Source organism: Chaetodon trifascialis, chromosome 5 (assembly GCF_039877785.1).
Source record: "Chaetodon trifascialis isolate fChaTrf1 chromosome 5, fChaTrf1.hap1, whole genome shotgun sequence".
Classification (NCBI taxonomy): Eukaryota; Metazoa; Chordata; class Actinopteri; order Chaetodontiformes; family Chaetodontidae; genus Chaetodon; species Chaetodon trifascialis.
The window spans coordinates 4,240,961-4,265,164 of record NC_092060.1 but is presented as its reverse complement, the minus strand read 5'-3'; positions in this window follow the sequence as shown (position 1 = coordinate 4,265,164).

The following is a 24,204-nucleotide window of genomic DNA, read 5'->3' as shown; positions in this document are numbered from 1 at the left end:
GTTTTCCAGTTCAAGAAAGTATTGGAATATTTCAACTGTTGCCATTTTGCAAAAGAAGGCAGCGTTCAGAAGGCTGTCACTTTGATGAAAAGGACACAACTAGGTTTTTTATTTCATTCAGTGTTCTCAATTTTGTAGAAGCATATTAAAGCTTCATTCAATATATTCAAAGTTTCATTCAATATATTCAAGTTTCATTCCATATATTCATGGTTTCATTCAATATATTCAAGGATTTATTCAATATATTCATGGTTCATTCCATATATTCAAAGCTTCATTCAATATATTCAAGGTTCATTCCATATATTCACAGTTTCATTCAACATATTCAAGTTTCATTCAATATATTCAAAGTTTCATTCAAAATATTCAAGGTTTCAGTCAATATATTCAAGGATTCATTCAATATATTCAAAGATTAATTTCCTGAACGGCATGATATATATATATATATATATATATATATATATATATATATATATATATATATATATATATATATATATATATATTCAGTTCAAGTGGCAAACTGTACTCCTTTGAAGCTGCAGTTTCATGGCTTCCCACTGCTGCTGCTGTGAGGGTAGAGGCAAAGTTGCCATCATGTACACATTGAAAACAATACAGGCAACAATTTTGCCATCTGCTGTCACTTTTAAGAGCATGAAACATATTTTATACTTTTGTATTCTCAAAATAAGGCTTGGTGAGACCAACTGCAGAAGATCAGAGCCATAATTGGGTTTCTGAAAGGAGGTGGGTGACTTTCAATCTGCTGTATGAACTTGAAGCTTTTTTGGCATGCAGATTCACATCTGTATGTTAATACTGATTATGTATGTACTTGCGTATTTGTTACTGAAAGAATTTAGCCCCCATTGTTTTTGAATTTAGCATCTATTTCCTAAGTCAAGGAAAATTTAATAGATATTAGTCAGAGGTGGGGGACCTCACATCGCATGACTTGACTCAAGTCACAAAATTGAGGACTTGTGACTTGCTTGAATAACGTTGATTAAAGACTTGACTTTGACTTGAGGCAGATGACTCAAAGGACCTGAATGTTTGCAGTGTGCGTAACCCTGGCTTTAAAGACAGTGCTTAGCAAAACCTAGAAAACAATACAAAACAAAATCAAGCTGAAAGCATGTTGAGAGGATTCTCCCACAACTGCACTGACTTTCTCTCAAGCCTTATATTACCAGATCATTTCCAATTCAGACAACAAATCTTATGAATTTACAGCTTTTTAAGACAGTGCTTTACCATTCTGCTCATAGTCCCTCATTACTTCAGTCAGTGTTACTCAACGACAGTAGAATGGTCTGCAACTGTGCAGCTAATGCAGTCCTGTGAGATCTGGCAAACAAGACCATATTTGTCCTTGATGAGGATGAACATATCACTGTTCTAAATTGTATTAGTCTGCAGAAAAAAGGAAGAACAGAAAATGAAAAATGCACCCAACTTGAATGATTCCCATCATTTTACATTTATTTTTTTTATTTATTACCTATAAAAAAAATATCAACTAAGAAAGAATTCACTTCCAGTAAATGACAACAAAGCCAAACAAAATACATTTTGTGGAATTTTAAATTTAAGTCACCCTTCCTCAGTCTCCCTGTTGACTTCCTCCACTTTGTGTGAGCTGTGCTTAAGGTAAGAGCTAAGGTAAGTGCTACTTAAAAACCATGTGTCAGAATGTTAGCCAAATTGTGTGCACCCAATTCAGAAAACAAACTTGACTAAATTGAATAAGTGTGCAATATGTGAACACAAAAGACAATGTGTCGTGTCATTATTTGAGAAAATGGGTGTAAAATATGGACAAATATGAAGACATGTCACCCATGGTGGGCAGCAGCTAATGTACAAACTGAGAAATGAGAAGAGGGACTCAAAGTGGCTTGGCATGTTGTTTCTCAGAAGCTCAAAACTACATTCAAAGCTTTGAATGGGCAGTTATTTTTTCATGCCTCTATACTGGTACATGGTTAAATGGTTCATTACCTGAGCAATATGTTTCCAAGCATTATGTTTTGCTTCAAGTTCTCAAAAGTCTGTATGTGTGAACAGAGGTTGGTGAAGATTACCTGCCAAATGTGCTAACATTGTTACTGAGAGCACGTTTGCAACCACAACTTGGACACCAACAACTAGTGTTTTTATATTGTATTTGGCTCACTAACAATCTATGGACCTCAACTTTCATCCATATTAAACTTTAGTTCTTTATACCAGAGAGAAACACTTGTTATGGCTATAAACTCTTCTGTTTCTTCCCGGTGTTACGTATGAACATGTTAAAAAAGCACACTTGTTGAGAGTGATCATGTGTGATCATGTTTTCAGTAAATGCCATCATTAACTCTTGTGAAAGTTAACGATGCTCACACTTTTACGCATGGCTAGTGCAAATGGCAGTTCAGACAGTTATGAACAGGTGTTTTATGAACAAATCAGGACAGATTCCAATGGACACACTCACAGTGGTCTGTGAAGAACCAGTTGCCTTCGCTCCTCGGGTTGCTGTTTTCCAGTAGCAGCGGTAGAGATAGTATTCATCCTTAACTTACCAATACAATATTTATTATTAATGTATTCCACCAATGACAGGCAGACAGACTTGTATTAGACTACACTATAGGAGATCAACTACCAGTCGGCCTTGAAGAAATTCTGGCAAACCTTTCGGCACCTCAGGAAGGGGAAGCAGCTTTCTGTCAACACTGTTTACGCCCTGAGTACCTCAAGTCTCTGGATGTTGTAGGACTGTCTTGGTTGACACGCCTCTGCAACATCGCGTGGCAGTCGGGGACGGTGCCTCTGGACTGGCAGACTGGGGTGGTGGTCCCTCTTTTTAAAAAGGGGCACAGGAGGGTGTGTTCCAACTATCAGGGGATCACACTCCTCAGCCTCCCTGGGAAAGTCTATTCCAGGGTACTGGAGAGGAGAATCCAGCTGATAGTTGAACCTTGGATTCAGGAGGAACAATGTGGTTTTTGTCCTGGCCGTGGAACACTGGACCAGCTCTATACCCTCCACAGGGTGCTTGAGGGTTCATGGGAGTTTGCCCAAACAGTCCACATGTGTTTTGTGGACTTGGAGAAGGCATTCGACTGTGTCCCTTGCGTCATTCTGTGGGAGGTGCTCCGGGAGTATGGGGTTGGAGGCCCTCTATTGAGGGCTGTACAGTCCCTGTACAACCAGAGCAGGAGCTGGGTCCGCATTGCCGGCAGTAAATCGGACCTGTTCTCGGTGCATGTTGGACTCCAGCAGGGCTGCCCTATGTCACCGGTTCTGTTCATCATTTTTATGGACAGAATATCTAGGCGTAGCCAGGGGCCGGAGGGGGTTTGGTTCGGGAGCCAGCAGATTTTGTCTCTGCTTTTCGCGGATGATGCTGTCTTGTTGGCTCCCTCGAGCCAGGACCTTCAGCATGCACTGGGGCGGGCCCAGCCCAGTGTGAAGCAGCTGGGATGAGAGTCAGCACCTCCAAGTCTGAGGCCATGGTTCTCGACCAGAAAAAGGTGGCTTGCTCCCTCCAGGTTGGGGGAGAGTTCCTCCCTCAAGTGGAGAAGTTTAAGTATTTTGGGATCCTGTTCACGAGAGAGGAAAGGATGGAGCGTGAGATTGACAGGCGGATCGGTGCAGCTGCAACAGTAATGGCTGTACCGGTCTGTCGTGGTGAAGAGGGAGCTGAGCCGAAAGGTGAAGCTCTCGATTTACCGGTCAATCTACATTCCTACCCTCACCTATGGTCATGAACTTTGGGTCATGACCGAAAGAACGAGGTCCTGGATACAAGGGGCTGAAATGGGTTTCCTCGGCCGGGTGGCTTAGAGATAGGGTGAGGAGCTCTGTCACCCGGGAGGAGCTCAGAGTAGAGTCGCTGCTCCTGCTCCCCTTTTTTTTTGGGATTGTTAACTTGTTCATTTCAATCTGTGTGAACTGAACTGAGTCAGCTCTTGTGAAATTGCAAAACACTGTTCCTTCCCCTTTAAACATAATCTGTGTATTTGACAGCATAAAGCATGTTTACATATACCTGCAATTGTTTTTTTATGGTATCTAATTCCTTTTAATGTCCAGTGGCTTTGCTTTTGTTGCTTCTTTTTATTGCCCATTTTATACGTATATAATCTCATAATATAGCTCTCTATTTACCTGCTGTAAACACACGCTGTAGAAAGCCAAATTTCCCATAGTTATCAATTAAGATTTATCTTATCTTTGAAAATGGTAAAATCTGTTCTCCAAATAAATAGGCAGGTGAACTCTCCACTCCATCACTCAACCCTGTACTGTGGATGCATCACGTTTTATTTTCCTTCTCTTTATACCCTTCTTATTCTTCCTCTTTCTCACGCTTCATGTTTTTCTCTCTGCCATGCTTTCCTAATGACTACAATAATGAGGCATTATCATCAGCTTCAACAACAGATGCTTGAAATATTCAGTCTCTAAATCTCTTCCTTCCTCTCCATCTTTCTTGCTGCTTAATCTCCACTTTCTCGGTCTCGCTCATTGTTGTGATTCTTTTTTCTTATCAGACAAGCCATTCTTCAACAAATTGGAACATCATTACTTCCCATAAGTATCTTTTTCAATCTGTCTGCTCTGACTTTCACAAGTTTTTGGAAGTCCAACTGATCGTCTATTTTGTACATTGCAAAAAGTGCTGTTGATGTTTTTGACGAAAAAGCATTTTGCAGCACAGTTTTTGTGTAATTAAAGGTGTTATTAGTAAAACCTGCAGTAAAAATTATGTGAAATTTTTCATCCATACGTGTGACTGCTCACTCTTCTTTCTAAGCAAGCAGTTTATTAGGACATGATCAGTGTACTTTGAAAGAAGAAACTTTTTAAAACTAGTCCAGGCTATCTGTGATATTCAGGATTGAATGTGAACCCCCTTGTTTATTATTTGCCTTCAAGAACACTGCGAAGAACACAGCATATGTGCTGGTTTATTGAAGACTTTCACCAACAGTAGAAAGAAAGTTGGGGATGCAGCCTTTGTCCATTACACCCCAAAGCTCTGGAACACCCCTACCTATATATCAGGGAAGCAGCTCACTGAATATTTCAAAAGAAAGCTAAAAACACATCTCTTCACTTTAGCATTTAACTAACTAGCTGTGATTTCTTGACACATGTCTGAAACTTTTGTGCTTTGCCTCACACTTATGCACTGCTGCATTTCTTTTAAAATGTCGTATTTTACTTGATTTTCTGCATTCCATGTCTTTCACCATATTTTATCATTGTATGCTGTGATTTGATGTTTTGTCCTTATAAGTTTACCCTTACTCTACGTGAATAAAGATTTGAGAATATGGTGGTCTCTGTGGCAATACTGGGCTGTGCCCTATAGGTAGATAAGTGAGATTACATCCACAAGAAGACATTCTGAGGTGGCTGTGAAATGCCTGCTTCGGTGTAATCTAGACCTGTGGTGAATCAGTATCTGTAGAGAAGGTTGTGTCTGAGAACCCCAGAAAGCGGACTTGTATCCTTATTCTACTCTGTCTACCTGGATTTTAGTATATTATTGAGTGGTTTTATGCATTGTCTTTATTTTTATTTTCATCCTTATCTCCATCTTATTTTACACTCATTTTTTGTCTGTTTTTATGTCCATTCTGTTTTTTCTATGTAAAGCATTCACTTTGTGCATGTGATTTCTCTCTTGTAAATCACTTTGAGCTGCAACTTCTCTGTGAAAGGTGCTATAGAAATAACGTTTATAATTACCAGAACTATGAAATAGTGGCCTACGATAACAATATTAACAGTATTTACTGCATCTACCTGAGTTACTCAAAACAACTCAGCTGCCACATCATTAGCATGGTTCCAGACCTCTGCATAGTTGCCAACTTTAATGTATTCAGTGAATCAAACACATGGGTTTTTCTGTTTACAGTTAAGAATGTGAACACAGCAAGTGATGGATGGTGTGTTCACTGAAGCAAATCAACTTAAGAAATAAAATTAGAAGAATACTTTATTAATCACTCAACACATCACAACATGCATATGCCATGCCTTGGTGAACACAACAACACTACATGCACGTGCCATGCTTCTGTGAAATTGTTTCCTCTGTATTTAACCATCCTGGTAAGTCCTTCCTCCACGGCAGACCAGGAGCGGTGAGCTGCCAGCCGACAGTGGCACCCAGGGACCCAGTTCCTTCCTGTCACCATTGGTCAGGTGGTGATCTTCTTGCATGTTTTTAGTAGGGGTTTTGTGTGGAGGATACCCCAGGTGAACACAGGGAGAACATGCAAACTACACACAGAAAGGCTCCTTTCCTCGAGCAGCAGGCACCGAAGGCATGGTGGAGGACATGCCCCCGATGCCCAGGGCCCCAGGCAGGAATCGAACCTGGGACCTTCAAGCTGTGAGGTGACAGTGTTACCACCGTCACACCATGCCACATTACTTTATAGAGGTAAATTTGAGGATGATAGTAATTATGATTTTGCCCCTGAAACAGTCTTTCCTTGGACTAATTTCATTCCTTCTGTGTTGTCCCATGTATAGCATGACATATTTGCATTTCAGTTTGAGTTTCAAAACATCATAGCTTAGGAATGCAAAGCTATGTTGCAGCTCAGTGGTAAATTTCTGTGGTCAGACCTTCACTTCAGCATTTGAACGCCACCCTAAACATAAGCAGAGTTAAGGAAAAAACAGCACAGACATGTGTTTCATCATGATGTAAAATAATCAAAATGGCTGTCAGTAAGAGTTGTATGCACAGGATTGAATAAGCTAATTGTACAACCACCAGTGAGGTCATTTTTCAATGAAACTGTCATACAGTGAAACATTAGTTTCAAGGAAGCATGCAGTCTAACCTGCACTGCTTAATTAAACAGACAGCTCATTATGATAAAGAGCAGCTTGGAGTGTGTTCATTCAAACACAAAGAAAGAAAGGAAGAAATAACCAAGAAAGACACGAATAAAGAGGGGGGCTCCTTCTTCCCTCTATCACTGAAAGACATGAATGCTCACATATTGCTTGTTATACCAAATCATGGTTGAATAACAGCAGCAGCAACAACGACAACAACACACGTAACTGTTAATGATCAGAATAATGATATATTTGGCCCAGAGGGGAATCCAACTAAAAGAGGCAATGCAGCATAAGCCACTAAAGAATTTGTTGCTCACTGGCAAGCGTTTCTGGAACACTTGTGCACAACACAGCCATCATTAATGTGAAGTGTTCCGCCTGCGCTTTTCCTGCTGTGATGAGTCAATGTGTCTGCTGCTCTCTTTTTCACATCCATAGTGACACCCCATCCACAGCCACCTCCACATCAATATTGTATTGTTTCAGAGGTTTGATCTACTTCCACCTTGCAAACACTGCACCATTGTAGGCTTCTATTCTGGAGAACCTAAACCATGTGCTGATTAGTTCAAGGACACTTGTGTAGAGCATTCCCATCACATACAAACAATGGTGGATACTGCAGGTGCCTGGGACTGTGGAGTTTTACCACAAAATACACAGAGCCAGGCCAGCTGTGCTTGTTTAGAAACCTTAAAATGTGCATTTACTTTGTTTTTGTCAAACATAATACCAGCTTTGTGGTTAGTATTGTTTACTCAAGGTCTGAGAATTGAATCCACCTTTTTGTCTATAATTGGTAAAGGACTAGTAATTTATCAATGATTTCATTGTATAAAAATAAAATAGAAAAAAATAGTAGTTTGAAGTGAAGCTAATGTTGTGTCACAAAAAACACGATATATTTTGCAAAATAATGCATCAATATACAAATATTTGCATATCTTCACATAGCACCTTCACAGAGAAGCATGGCTTCAGATGGCTGAATCTGAGGACAGCACCTGAACCTGACTGTCTCCTCAGTCACACTCATGCACTGTGCCACCCAGCTCTCACCAGTGTCCTGATTCATTTTCAGTCAGTCCATCTTTGAATGTTGTGTACCACCCTGTTTCAAAACTTCCTTCATCATCTCAGATTCAAAGAAAGACCGAATCGCAACATCTGTCATTAAGTGCTTCGAAAGACTCACCCTGTCCCTACTCTCACAACTTTACCTCTGCACTTCAAGGTCTCCTGAAAACATACAAAGCCAAGGAAGAGATTTTGAGGTTGACACAGTTCCCTTCATTTTTGTCAGTGTGCTGCTGATTCCATCCCTTCATCTTAGTTTGCGGTCCCTTTATCTTCTTGTGGCCACCAGATGTGATCCAACTCACCCATGAAGTGTCATCACCCATTGTAAATGAGCAGAGTAAACCAGGCTAATCAGGCCTACAAGGTGACAGGCCATTAATCCAAAAAAAAAAAAAAAAAGATGAAAACTTGTCACTCACACTTGACCTCCTCTCTTTCATCTACTCTTCCCCCCTTTCATTTTGCCACACATCCATCCGTCCTTTCATCTTTCAATCCGTCTGTTGCTGCCAGGAGAAGGAGGGCGCCTGGGGAGTTTTTATCCAGAATCCACAATCACCTCGGAACCTGCGGGGCGCTGGTATGTCTGCGTGTGTGTGTCTATGCTGTTTTATTTTACACTCCATTTAGCCATTTCTTCCTCATTTTTCATCACAGGGTTTTGCTTGGTAATCAGCCTGCAGTCTGATAAGGCTGTGATAAGCCCAGTGGAGAAATCACATAATAGATCTGAATTTTTTTGGCTGGTGTGGAGGTAATTACCAGATCTTACCTTTAAATTCTGCTGGCAGTTCCCTGTGATCTGTGGAAATGAGGAGGAATGTAGCGTGAACCTGTTTTAATTGGTTTTTAGATGACTTTCACATGAACTGTGAAATTGTGGTAATCAACAGAAAGGACAGCATCTAGATGGATTTCAACCAGTGCAGCGCTGCTCATTCTTTTAAGTCAAAGCAAAAAAAGTCTGTGTTTGTCTGAAAAACAGGTGAGCATGTGCAGACATGTCTTATTTTAAAACACTTTCATTATTTTGACACCAGCATTGATTAAGTTCCCATTAACTAGTTTACAGGCTAAAGAAATTATTTAACATTGATAATTGAATAGCTGCTCGAACTAAAATTACTAATAAAAAGTGTGCAGTCACTTCTTTCCTGACTATACAGATATATAGATATATATTGGCAACCTGCCAATTGTGCTGTGTGAACTTGAGAAATAGGTGCAGTAGTGCACAGTAGACAGGCAAGAATGATCAGGTAGTGGTGCAAAGTAACTAATTAGATTTACTCATGATTGGTGCTGTAAAATTTGAGGAACTGAATTATTTCCATTTTAAGTTAATTCATAAGTCTTCTCCACTACTATAAATGTTTTTTTCCACTACATTTATTTGACAGCTGTAACTACTGTTACTTTGCAGATTTTGATTTCATGCAGTATATTTGCTAATAAAGCACAACATGTTGGTTTCTGCAGAAGTACTTTTACTTCACTACTTTAAGTATACTTTACTGATACTTCTGTTGTTAAGGGCTGAGGAAATGGCTGGACTCCAAAGGCCACAGATACAGATGGTTTGACTAATAGAAAAGGTTTTGCTGTCACAAAAAGGAATATAATCACTGCGAGACATTCCATGTTAATCCAAGATGGAGCAGACAGGCAGGTGAGGTGAGGTGAGGTGAGTCAGCAGATTTTCTGGTGGTGGACTGGAGCTGACATATAAGGAGATGATCCTGAGACACAAACAGAACAGACTAAACTGCTCAGAAAACAGGCAAAGCAAACAAACTTGAGGAACAACACAGCACAAAGAGAGCTATGTGACCGAGCCATGTTACCAGGCTAATAAGTACAATCAATCTGGTGAAGACTGGTGAGGAGATCTGGCTTTTATCCTGTAGCTGGTGATTATGGATCGACTGCAGCTGTGGTGCCTGATTGGCATGGAGAACAGGTGTAGGTGAGCCATGATTGCAGGGAAAAGCCCAGTCCAGACACACACACACACACACACACACACACACACACACACACACACACACACACACACACACACACACACACAGTACATCGCTGCATCTACAAGCTGAAACTCTACCATCACTCAACCAAATTGTATATAAACCAGATCCAGAAATGCCCATTTAAGATGGACTGATGGACTTGAGTCAAAATTTGAAATTCTTTTTGGAAATCATGGATGGTGCGTTCTCCGGGCTGAAGAGGAGAGGGACCATCTGACTTGTTCAGGGCACAATTCAAAAGCCAGCATCCGTGACCGTATCGGGGTGCATTATTGCATATGGCCCAAGCAAGGCCTTGTTTATTTCAGCATGACAATGCCAAATAGCATTTTCCACATATTCCAAAAGCATGGCTCAGAGTCGAGGTGCTAAATTGGCCTGCCTGCCATCTCGAAAATATTTGGCGCATTATGGAACGTAAAATATGGCAAAGAAGACCCTGAACACCAAGGAAGAATAGGAAAATGTTCCACTATCAACAGCAGCAGTGACAGCAGTTTGTTTCACACACACAGGGAGAGAGGGAGAGGGGAAGGGTGTCCCAGAAAGGAGAGGGTGCAGAGGGTGTGACATTAATATCCTTTGTACAATCATGTCTTTCACAAATTGGTGAACCTTGCCCCATCCTTGCTTCTGAAGGACAGAGCATTTAGTGGATACCCCTTGCAGCGATTAGCCATCAGAATTACATCAGTGCCCACCTGTCAAGAGTTCAGTCAAGTTTCCCACTGTAAACACCCACAATCTGCCAGTAATCCAATCACAACCGTCAAAAAAAGAAGAAAAAAATAGAAAATCTCTGGGAAATGTGTTAGAGATGTTGGTGTGGTTCAGTGTGGTTGGTCAGTGGAAGACAGATAGGCCAGCTTACCCTCGGCATCAGATAACATGACAAAGTCAGAAGACTTGTCTCTGGATTCTGGTAGGAGAAGGAATAATCCAGTGGATTTGTGTATTTCCCATTTGGCGTTTCTCCAGGATGGAGGGAGTCTGTGTGGAGTGACTGAATACTTTTTGACTGACTTACTGACAAAACCATGAGAAGCAAGTGTGCATATTGTAATAGTCACTGTCACTGAACTGCCAAGACAGAGGTTATTTCAAAATCTTGATTTCCTGGGTTGACTGGTTTTGTGGAGATCAGCGGTCAAACCCGGAGCAGACAGACAGACCTGTTCTGGATGTGGTGGGGAACACAAAATGGATCATTTACCGGATGGATTGAGACTGTGAATCACACACTTGCATACACAGTATTGCATTTGCTATTGTTTCGCTCGCTTTATGTAATACGGCAAAGAAAAAGTAAGGTGTGGTCTAGTTGCTTATGCAGTGCTGCTTTTTGAAGATATAAAAACAAGAATGCACAGATAAGCGCGAAGGACAGCACACAAAGGCAGTCTGCATAGCCCATTATTCGGCCGACCCTCTGCCTCACATCAACCAAGGCTTTCAGAGAATCAGGGATTGAATGTCCATCTTCCAACTTTTCATCACATTGCCAGGCAACCAACATCCTCCTTTCCCAAGTCCACATCAGTCATCAGTCAAGGTGTTCCAAAATGAAGCTCAGACAAATAAGTGAAATATTAAACAATAACCACAGACATCATCATCAGGTGTTCAGAAATAACACATACCCCATGCTGCTTCCTTAAACATACCAGTTATCTTAAACAGCCGGTGGCATGGTCAAACAAACTATGCAGCAATCACAAACCATCTGGTACCTGCCTCAGTAATCTTAAATTTGTCAATATCCCACCACAGTCTGTTTCTTCTCATCTCACAGAATCCCCACAGATGAAATGAGTTATTTTTAATGTCAGATCATTGTCTAACAAATTGTCAATTATGCAGAATTCTCAGAGCCGTTCACTCTTGGTATCACTACATACGGCAGATTAATCCTGAATGGAGACCTGAATATTCACATTGACAAAAAAGAGTGACTCCAAAGCAGAGGAGCTTGTGAATTTACTGAACAGCTCTGAACTTAAACAACATGTAAGTGAAGCCACTCATCAGCATGGTTACATTCTGGACTTAGTAAGAACAACAAGGTTAAACATTGACAGTGTTTCAGTATTAGAAGTGTTGGAATTACCTATTTCTGAACATCACTGTGTGTTTTATGATTCCAACCTTATTTTAACAAACACTAAAAAGGGAATTTTTGGTTCACAAGAGATTCTGAGATGACAAGCCTTAAGCAAAGTTTTGTAGCATTATTAGACCATTTAAGTCACACAGCCATGACTGCACTTTAAAAGTCAGGCTTGAAAATTTCAGCAAACCGTCTCATCTGCTTTAAACACTGGCTCCACTAAAGATTAAAAAGAGGCTCACTGACAGAATCTCACCATGGTTAAACAATAGCAGTGCCAATAAAATTAAGATAATCTGTTGAGCAGCTGAAAGAAAAGGGAGGAAAGGCTCACAGTTCACTGTAATACAAACAAAGCAGCCATGACTGTCTGTAACAAAGCAATACGTCTGGCAGGAAAGGATTACTTTTCCAAGATTATTATACTGAATGCTGGGAACTCTAGAATATTATTATCCATTATTGACCAGTTACTCAACACAGCCCTCAAATCAGCCATCTGCAGTTGTCTGCATCAATCTGTGAAGAACTTGCATCGTTCTTCAATAACAAACTAACCTCAGTCAGAGCCAGCATAGCTGCTGATCAAAACACAGATGACCTCAACAAACACTGTAGAAAGATGTAACCATGGAAAAATTCACCTGTATTACATTAACTGAGCTCTGCAGGACTGTCAAGTTTTCAGTGCAGCCTTTGATATGATTGATCATGACATCTTCAACAGTTAGTTGGTCTTTCTGACTGCGTTAAACTGGTTAAAACATCCATTAAAGCGAGAAAATTCTGTGTCAATCTGAGATCAGAGCAAGGTGATGAATACTTTTTCGAACTTCATTTTTGCTGAACTGATTCATGCCTTAATTTCAAGCCCACTCAGTTACTGTAGCACTATTTACTGGTCTCCTAAAAAAAAAAACACACTGAGAAACTTCAGCTCATTCGAAACTCGGCTATTAACCAGAACCAGAGATCACAGTAGTCCAGTTGTCGCTGCTCTGCACTGGCTTTCTGTAACATTTATAATTGATTTTAAGGCTGTCCTCCTGACATAAAGAGCCCTGAACAGGCTTTATTATTTGCCTTCAAGAGCACTGCGATCATCTGTTGCTGGTTTATTGGAGGTTTACAGCAACAGCTGAAAGAAAGTTGTGGATGCAGCCTTTGTCAATTACGCCCCAAAGCTCTGGAACACACAACCTACAGATATCAGCGAAGTGACTCACTGAATACGTTTAAAAGAAAGCTAAAACCTCATCCCTTCACTTTAGCCTTTAATGGGCCATGACCTCCTGGTAAAGGCCTGAACTTTTGTGCTTTGCCTCACACTTACACACTACTGTAATCCTTTTAAAATGCTTTAAACATGAAAATTTTACCTGATTATATGCATTCTATTTAATCTATTTGTAACTTTATTTTATTACTACTATTCGATAGTTTTATTTCCCATCTTATTGTACATTCGTTTTCCAGCCTTGCTTTAATGTTCATTCCACGTTTTTTTAAACTGTATGTGAATTATTTGTTGTAAAGCACATTGAGCTGCATTTCTTGTATGGAAGACGCTATACAAATAAAATTTATTTCATTATTATGATTATTATAGTGAATGTCTGGATGGCTTGTACTTGTGCACTTTACCATATTGTTATAAAGATGTTCTCTTTATTTCTTCTCTCTCTCTCCTCTTGAATTTTCTTCAGGATAATTATGAAGTTGAAATTTATTCAACAAAAATACTCAAACCAAGAGTCAGATGGGATGATTTAGATATCCCAAATGTAGCATTAAATCCCACACAGATGTAACACATACCCAGTCACCTCAGGTGGTAAGAATGTGGATTTGATTTTGTCTACAAATGTGTTCATTTGAATGTCTGTGCAGGGCAGTATCCTGAGACATTTGCAGCTGGAGATTTTTTATACCTTAAACAGGTTAATGATGATTGATGCTTTACTTGTGGTTTGCGGTGTGTTTCATTTGCAATCTCCTAGTTCATAACGAAGGGCTTCCTTTAGTTTCAGATTACTCTCAACTGTTAGCTGACCTTTATATTTGTTATTAACAGTTACAATTGACATATAAGTCTCTAATTTCGATCCCGCCACCAAAGTCAGGTCCGCTTCGCCAATGGGGCATGGCGGCACAGACTTTGGTATTTTCGTGTGCTGCCGGCGCATCTCCTCCTCCTTCTCATCTCAGTCCCACCCAGCAGCACAACTTGGAAGGAGGGAGGGGAGAAGGCGTGGAGTGGGTTTGACACATCCGAGTCAAATCTTCACCAATCACAGCAGCTCCTCGCCTCACCTTTAAGAACGCTGCTGGCGAGATGCATGGCAAGTTTGGAGGGTGACTGAACCCGTGCAGGAAAGTGTCTGATGCCCAAACTTCTCCCAGGAGGAGACTGATGTCATGTCTAAATATGAGGTCCTTAGATGGTAAATCCTCCTCCTCCTCCTCATCCTCCTCAAAGCAATGATGTACTCCATCTTTGTAGATAACGTTCAGCATTACAATGATAACATTTGTATTTGGAATGAAATGACGTGGGTAATAGCGGACAACGATCATCACTTACGTTTTTCCATGTGTCTGTCTCTCTCTGTCTCTCAGTGCTCTGAGATAGATGCAGTATATATGCTCTGTAGGATGCCACGGCTGTTTCTGTTGGCACAGCGACGTTAACCGATTAGTTCTCATCCCTGTTTCACCTGTGCACATTCAGTCAGGGTGAGTGACCATTACGTGTGCTGAACGCGCTTTCGATGTGGTCACATGAGATACTGATCAAAATATATTAATTTAGGTCTGACTGTATGTGCTGACTCAGATAGTTGCATTGAATCGTAACTGTTGCTAATTATTGATCGCAGTGAAATGCCAGACACTGTGGAAACCTGACTGTGAGGTGTTGGTGACAGGAGCCGACACCCCCCCCCACTGCGATGCAACATCCATCCTGGGGCACCTCTGTGCGTCTCAGTTTACCAAAATACCAAGTGCGCCATGCGCCTGCCTGCGCGGCACTGAAAATACAGCCTGCGCCGCGCCGGCGGCGGAATCGAAAATAGAGCCCATAGTGTTGCTGATGCTCCCCCCCCCCCCACCCCCTGTGTGAATGTTCCACTTGGTGTGCCTTTACACAGAGCCAAGCATTTCCATGAAATCTGCTCCTCAGTGTGAGTCGAGTGTTTTGTCAATATCAGATGGTTGGAGGGCCCTGGTCTTGGACTCATAGTGGGCATCACTACTATCCTTGGCACAGTTTTTATTGAATTGTTTACCTTGAGTGAGGGAGAAAGGAGGTGGTGGGAGCAATGATTGTGTGGGCGTTTGATGCCCTCCATCTTTGTCTGTCAGCATGGCTTCTCCTCTATATCTAATCCTGCCAGGACACCAGCTGCTCCAAGAATGGCATCTCCTAAGGCACAAGACACTTCCTCTCAGACCTACCCCCTTCTTCCCACCCATCCACCCAGCCTGCTCTCTATTGGGTTCCCCCATGGCCAGGCTGTGGTCGGTGAAGCCAAGTTCACACTGTTGGAATGATTGCAGTGACAGCAGTGCTTTTCTGCTTGTCCGCTGGGACTCACTCTTATGTGGTCTGCTTCACTAAGCCATCACCAACGCTGACTGGAGCTCTGACAGGCTGACAAACACCCTGACTGACTTACTGATTAACTGGACCAATCAGAAGAGGCTCATAATAAGCCATGAAGTCCTCACAGTGTGTCAAATTATGTACATTGTCTGAGGCAGTGTGCATTTGAATGTTTGAATGTCAGATTTTATAGCATCGGCGTAGCCTCCAAGAGCTCTCATGATTTAGGTTGTCCCTGCAAATATGCTCAGTCATGAAAATTTTCTTTCCTTATTTCATACTGTACACTAAACCGTTGCCTCTCAAGTCCTCATGTACAATGTTTAACACCGTTAGGACCTAAGCTCTGCTCCTAAAAGTCATTATCTTCATATCTTCATCAGTTATTGCCCGTCAAGTGGGCCTGTAGTCATTAAATCTGGAGTTACAATACTTATCCAAAGTTCTATTTCGTACAGTCTTTGCCCTCAAAGAGCTGTTGATGTCACAAGCAGATAACATATGCCAATTCAGAACCCCAGAAACACGAAGTGTAATTAGATAAGGATGCACTGGCTGTGCCATGGGCAACACCTGTCTGCCAATACGTCAGCCCTGTGTGGAAAGATGTGGGCTGAGTGATATTCCACATAATATTGAATATTCGAGTACCCCAAGATGCTGTTGCACAGATATTTGCCACTTTTATCCTCCTATGGAGTATATAAGGATAAGGCTTTCGTGGAGTATGCCAGGACACCCAGTGGAGGCCTCACGCCACTTCACTGTATGCTAGTGTGATGGCATCACACAGTTAGAGAACCAAACACTGTTCTGAGCAGCCACGCCTTATGAGTGCCCTCTGTAATGAACAAACAGCTGCTGTGACTGCATGGTGTTGGCTGTTCGCAAAACATCCTGAGATGGATAACATCTTCATAGATATCTGCGCGATTGGTTCAAAAGGTGTCAACTCACCATTGGAGCTCCTCTGAAGGCAGGTGTGCACAGTACCGACAGGTGTCCTACAGAATTAGTGGTACCTTGCCATGCTCAGCACCAAGACCAGCCTCACAGTGAGGGTGAAGCTGTGCCAGCAGCACGTAGCCAGTTGAGAGGTGGGGCATACGCGGACAGCTTCAAAGCAGCTGAACTTTACTCTTCTTAGTTTGGTTCTTCACTTGTTGTCTGCTTGATGCTGAAAAACGTAAGCACAGAACTCAGGTCTATACTGTACATGAGGACTTGTGAGAAGCAACTGTAAAGTGTACAGTAACAGTAAGAAAATCTTCATGACTGCGCAGGCGGGGATGAACCCAATAGTGACAGCTCTTGAGGGCAATGCCTATAGGAAACTTCAAAGCTGTCTTTCTTACACGTTTTTTTTTTTTTTTTTTGCATTTATTTATCACCAAAAGATAAAGAAAAGACACATATTGTGCCTCAAGTTGTTAGCATACACACTGGACCATCTTTGTTCTCATAATGAGGTTTCCATCTTTTCAAGCACTCATTACTTGAGACAAGACACAGCTGACTTGTGATTTGTGATGCTTTTTTTAAGTTTTGAGTGATTCATAGGGCCCAAAGTGCCAGGCTCAGACAGAAAAACAGTCTAAGTATTTTTAATGAATAAAGGGTAATGACTGAGTTCAGTATAGTATAGTATATACTGAATGGTATACTTGGATCCAGTCCCTTGGTGAGAGTAGGTAGACAGGTCCAAGTCCTCTGTGAGATCAAGTGACTGATCCAAGTTCCTCTGTGAGAGCAGATGGGCAGATGTGGGCTCGGCACCTGAGCACAACAGAGAAAACACAAGTGATTAGGTACACTGAGGGTGGACAAGACAAATACTGACAGGGTACTTAGCATGAGCTTCAGGTTTGGTCATTACCATCCAGCAAAGCAGATGACACGACGAATACTGGTTGTAATCCAGGTTCTTATATACTGAGTGAGCAGGTGGGTCTTGATTGGGTTAGGGTTGGGTCACTTTAACTTTGTTCAATTGGGTGCCAGATTTCTATACAGCCTTCCAGGCGAAAACCCGGCTAAAACACACTGTAAACAGGCCTTAATATGTGGCCGAAAAAACACCCAACCTGGCAACACCAGCCACCGGTGTCGCACCGCCGCATGCGTCATCAAAACAAAAAGCAGCATGGAGGCGACAAAGCAGCAAGGAGGCGCTGTATGATCATTTAAACGAGTTTTATGACAAGGTCGGTGAGGATGGGAAAAATTTTACATTTCTGTGCAAACTTTGGCTTTCAAAAAGAAAACCAGCTCTTCAGTCACATCCACAGCAACCCTGAAACGGCACATTGAACTGAAGCACCCGGCTAGCCTTTCAAGGTATGTTCTGACACATACAGTGTTAAAACTGCTAAAATAATTGCTGTCTGTGGTTCTATATGGGTTGTGGCAATAATTTTGAAAAATAATAGCTCGCAGCAACATATGAAAAAAAAAATTGGAAGGGTGAACTTAGTTCAAAATTTTGAATTATGAACTATGAACTGAACAAGTTCATTTTAAAATTTGTGAACTGACCTTTGAACTAGTTCATGTAGAAAGTGAACTTTCCCAGCACTGTGTGTGTGTGTGTGTGTGTGTGTGTGTGTGTGTGTGTGTGTGTGTGTGTGTGTGTACCTATGGTTGCATGGGCATGCTCAATTTAGACTTGGACACAGTTGGGGGACAAGCTGTTAACTGAGAACTGAATAACTCCAAACCACTGCAGAAGAATGAGAAAGATCCCACCTGCCTCTGTTGGCTTCACATACACATCCATGTACAGTGGTGGTGTCACATACTGATCTTTAGAAGTGTTTTTTTAGACTGCAGCAGAAAGTGGCACTGTGCTTGACCTTCAGAAATCTTTGGGAAAATGTAGCTTGCGCAGATGTACCACTCTGCTTGTTCAATGAAAGAGCTGACCTACTGACAAGTTTTTTGAATCAGGAAACAGCGACGCTACCACCACAAGTGTTTATAAAGTAGCTACTGCCCAACACTGACATTATTTACAAAAATGGTTGTAGTAGAATTATTACATTATTATGAAAGACTGATGCAAGCCTATTTACCTCTTCACCGAACTATTTTTTCTTATTCATTTTTGTTATCAATCTACTAATGTGGCTCTGGCTACAGATTTGTGGCACTGTGCGTTCACGTCATGCTGCTCTGCTGCATCCAGACAGCAACATGATTTCCTGGAGAAGCTGATTCTTCAATTGTTGAGCTGTTGTCATGAGTCAGTGAGCTGTTTCAAAGTTATGAAATCAGTGATGGGACTCCTTGAGAATATATTTATTAATCAGCACTTGAAATCAACACCTGAACCTAAATACAAGAGACCAGCACTGTCCGTGCACCAATGACGTCACATTTTCACAGCACTGAGATTTAAATATGGCCCTTATTCTCAAGACACCTTTTGATGGCTTAAATCTGAGTCAATTCCAAGTCTTAAGTCCACAGCTCTGCAAGATAGCAAGGACCTGGTCATCAAAGCATTGCTCTACAGCACTACTAATGGCCAAAATCTCCACAGTACCTTTAAAGGCAAATGCTATTGTCCCAAAAAAATATGATGATGGACTGACCTTAACCAAGACATTATGAAATATTTTTAGCACTTGAACTTAGCAAAACAAACAAATGATATGTACACTCACATAAACTAGGCAGAGTATATCACTTTGCCTGCTGCTGGCTGTCCTTAGTGGTGGCACAGACAGGCAGAGTAAAGAGTGCCAGATCGAGAAAGGCTTCATGTTTTTCTGCCCTCCAACTGTGTGCTGTGACTGGATGCTGCTGGATGTCGCCTCTGTCCCTCTGCTGCTTTGATTGCCATTGCCACCTGTCAGTGTCCTCTTTGAGACCCATCTGTTTCTTAACTTAGGAGTTCACAAGTACAATCAATATGCTGCTGCTGGAGGGTGACGACTGGGTGGGAGAGAGGAGGAAGAAGGGATGGCAAGGAGCCCATGTAATGGTTTAGTATTGATATTTCCTGAACACTGTGTTGTTCATATATTATCACAAAGTAAATAAATTCAATTCAGATACAGCAAGTAGATAGAGAGGGGTATGTGTGGTGTGTATTATTAGTGTATTTGCACTGTGTGTGTCCTGTCTAAGCATGAGTGCATTTGAGTTTCTCCACGCTCAGTTTAGAAGCGATAAGCATTTCCCCCCCTTTGTTATTCTCATGTTTTGTCTCCCTTCGTCTTCTCTTCCCTCTGTCATCTTCTCTCTTTGTTGTTGGCTCATTCTTTTTCTTTACCCCTCCACTCCCACCCCCACCCTCGCCCTCTCTCCAACCCCCTCCAAAAACTCAGATTAAAGGAATGATGCAAACTCCTCGTCTCTTTCTCATGCTTGATCCTTTCCAAGCGAGTCAACTTGCCAGCGGCCTTGGGCTGTCGAGAAAACGTCTCTTTATAGCCGATTTAAAAACAAGCACCACCACATATGCTTTTAATATCCACGTGCAAAACAAAATGTGGCATTAAGCTATGCATACATTCCACCCTGGAGTATTAGGTCACTGTGTGTCATTAAAGATGTTCCGGCACTATGAGCATCAAAAAACCCATGTGCACATTTCTTGCAGAACTCAAAGCAGTGGAATCACTCCTTTCTTTTTAAACCTTGTACTGTTTTACAGTTTATTACCATTTTTATGTTTCTATCATAAACACCTAGCGTTCATGTTGTAGTGATGTACACTTATACACACACAGTTCAAAATTGAACATATTGCATCACAAAAGTGGCATGCTGGGAAGATTTTTGTGTCTTCCCTCTTGTTTGTCTGACAGATGCAGACCTGTGTGTATATTTGTATGTAAGTTTGATAGAGGGATAGGGGGATCAGAGGCATGAGATAAGAGAGCAGAGAAACACTTCAGCAGGTAGACGAATTGCAACAAATGCAATTTTATGCATCCTTCATGTAACTAATCCTGCTTCAGTGTATCTGTAGTTTTTTGGTTTTACAATTTATTATGTTGAGTTATGTTTATGTCTGCATTTTATATGCAAAATGAAAACACCCAGAAATACAATAATTGGTGGGGGTGGTCTTGCTTCTAATAGTATCACGCTACAGTCATTATAGGGACAGTGATTATCATAACTTAAAGAGGACATTTGTCAAGGAAACATAAACGCAGATATAGTAGGTATTTGAACAATGCTGATGAGTTTTTGTTTCCTTTTATTTAGTAAAGACAAGGTCATTTCACTTGTCTCTTCACCTGAACAATAACTCTCTCCTACTTTAGCTACTAGCCAGTATTTTTCCAATATTACATTCATAAAGCTGCAATTGTCAGTGAGGGTCAGATGTCTCAACAAACAATGCACTGATTACTGAGAAAATTCACAAGCTTTCTGTTAGCTCTTAAGACTAGAGTGTTTCATTGCATTCAGTACTGACATGAGGATACCCATCCTCCTTTCAACTATTACAATGATACTCACTCTATACTCCACTTATATGTTGCCATCACATGTGAGAACTTTTTGCTTATGTAAACTGTTGTTGGTCTTGGCTCGCTCCAGTAAATTGTCATCCTTGAAATGCTTGTTGAGAACAATGGAGGTCTGATTATGACAAAGAAATTCCCCAGCGACAAAGAAGAGATAAGCCTGGGGGGTCGACAGTCACAGACAGGCAATGAGAAAGACAGAGGGAGAAATGTTTATTATGGCAGGGTGCACTCTGGCCCTGCAGGTAGGTGGAGATTAAAAATTCCTTGTCCAGAGCCTTCTATGATTTGGGGAGATTTAAGTATCAATTTGAGAGCCTTCAGATCAGCTTTGGAACACCTTTCAACGGGTCGGTGGAGAGATGGCAGGAGGGAGATAGAAAGACTTCTGGAGAACTTCAACTTGCATCAAATTTGGTTAAATAACATGATGCAGGAAGAGATGAAATGCTGCAGAGTTCTGTGATGATGAGATAGGCTCCAAGTATCAGCATGCTAGTATTAGCATGTTAGAATGCAACACCAGAGAGAGGAAGAGACACATCATCATTTGAAAATATGACAAAACAAGGTACACATAGTGGAATTTTTCTGGAGGTTTCAGTCACATCTTTTGGTCCTCACAAGCAGATGACTTGTCATGATGAAGGTTCAGTCGTCATCACATGACCTAAGAGTAGTGTTATGTCTGTGTGTGTGTGTGTGTGTGTGTGTGTGTGCCTGTGTGTGTGGGGGGCATAGCCTGTGGTTCTTTGACTAGAATGGCAGTCAGCTTGACTTCAGGAAGGGAAATCTCCCCGACGCCACAGGGCTTCACAGTCACAGCAGAGTTTACCACCTGAAGGCAATTTCACATCTCCTCTTTCTCATTTCTTTCTTCTGCCATCATTTATTTTCTTTTTCATTCTTGTCTTTCAGTCACTTTTTCTTCTGATTCCTCACTTTCTCTCTTTTGCCTCTGTCCCCCGTCCTCCCCCCTCACTCCCTGTCTAATGAGGTACTATGGGGGGGAAGCATATGCTCAATTAGCAGCTGAAGCTTGGCAGAAGGGAACGAGGCGATACCAATTTCCTGTTTTCTCGTCTCTGCACAACATAAGACTGTGCAAGACTCCAGCTAAACATTACACTTTTTGTGTGGATTTGCGTGTGCTACTTTGAAAATCCCAGTAACAGCTGATGTAAAAATATGCAGGTGTGCCTGTGTTTGCAAGTGTGCATGTGTATATTCTGTGGACCAGAAAATGTATGTTGGATTTCTTCATCAGACTGATTTATACTAAAATACTATTTAAATATTCACTTTGATGTCATAGCAGAATCCAGTTGTCTCTTTGTCTCATGAGTCACACTCAGACTTGCACCTGACCACCCCCACCCACATCACACACACTCAATGATGGAAAAAGAAGAGGAAGAGAAAGGAGGGTAATATTCTAGGTGAATCAAAAGCGTCCCAAGCAGATGTAAGTGAGCATTCCAGCTACAGAAAGATGTTTTTTTGGCTACGAAAGGGGTGGACTAAAGTTGTAATGACTAAATTAGCAAACAGTTGCCTGTTAACGCCTATAACAGAAAATGAGTGCCATTATTATATAGTTGCCGTCTTATTTGTGTCCACCTGGTGAATATAGGTCCAATATTAGCTCTCATTTGGCTCTGGTTTGGTCTCCACCAACTCCTGAAAAAATAAAAATAAAAAAAAATCGGTCTCTTCAGCCAAATCTTCTGCTCTTAAATCTTCAGCCACTAGGCTCTACCCTAACCCTAACCCTCCTTCTGTCTGTTGTTTGGTGCTGATCAGGCACTGCACAGTACAGTACAAGACTGATGTGAGCTGTAATACCAAAACAAAATTAAACACTTCATAGACATAAGATCAACTGTGATAATTCTTAGTGGGTTTGTTCTAACAAGTGACACGCAGCAGATTCGTTTCACACTACTACACACACAACGTCCTTGAGAGAGAAAAAGAGGGCAGACTGGTGAGTGCATAAAGCATGAAAACAGTTTGTTTCTAAACACAAAAAGTGACACAGCGTTGCTGTTTGATGACCTGGGCTGTTACCACAACTTTAAGTATATTCTTGACATACATGGTATTTTAATTTTACGCTACTTTGTATTTGTAACTAATTACCTTTCAGAGGGAAATATTGTATGTTTACTTCACCACAATCAGTTGTAGTTTCTATTTACTTTGTGTATTACAATCTTTCAAAACATATGATGAGATTATAAAATATGATACAAACAGCTGGAAATAAAGCTGTTGAAATCAACTAAATCATTAAAACACTTCTTACACACGTGTGCATCATTGAAAATAATCCACTGATATAACACAGAGAGAAGTTGTTCTGACTGCAAGAGTACTTTCACTTTTAATACTGTCAGTATATTTTGCTGTTACTTTGTTCACCTAAATAAGATTTTGAATTTATGACTTTTAAATTGAGAATTTTTCAATCTTGTGTTGCTACCTTCACCCAAGTAAAATATCTGAAAATAGCTTCCACCAGTGGTTCATATTCTTATTTCTCTGCCCCCCCTTCATAGAAAGGTCAGGGTCATTCATGTGTGCAAAGAGGAAGGAACAGATGGAAAGATAATCTGAACTCCTATCAAATCCCAGATAAACAGCCAGTGACCCCAGCTGAGGGACAGAGGACCCATATGTTGGTCAAAGGGAGAGTGTGGGGGTGGTGTTGGTTTGAGACATTTGGGAATAGTCATCAGGAGCCATTCTAAAACTTCCTCTATCACAATGCCAACCCTCCTACTTCCATTTACCCTGTCTGTTTTAGAATATGTCTGTTTCCTGCCAAACACTTCATTTGACCATAACATGGCCTAAATGATGAAGACAGTGGCCACATCCCTTGTTTCGCATGTACAAGCAGATAAGGAGAGAGAGCATACTGGGTACACTTCTGGGACACTTCTCAAACAGAGATGCTACACACTGGTAATACATTCACTGACTTGAATGGCAGCAATTGGCTCCATCATA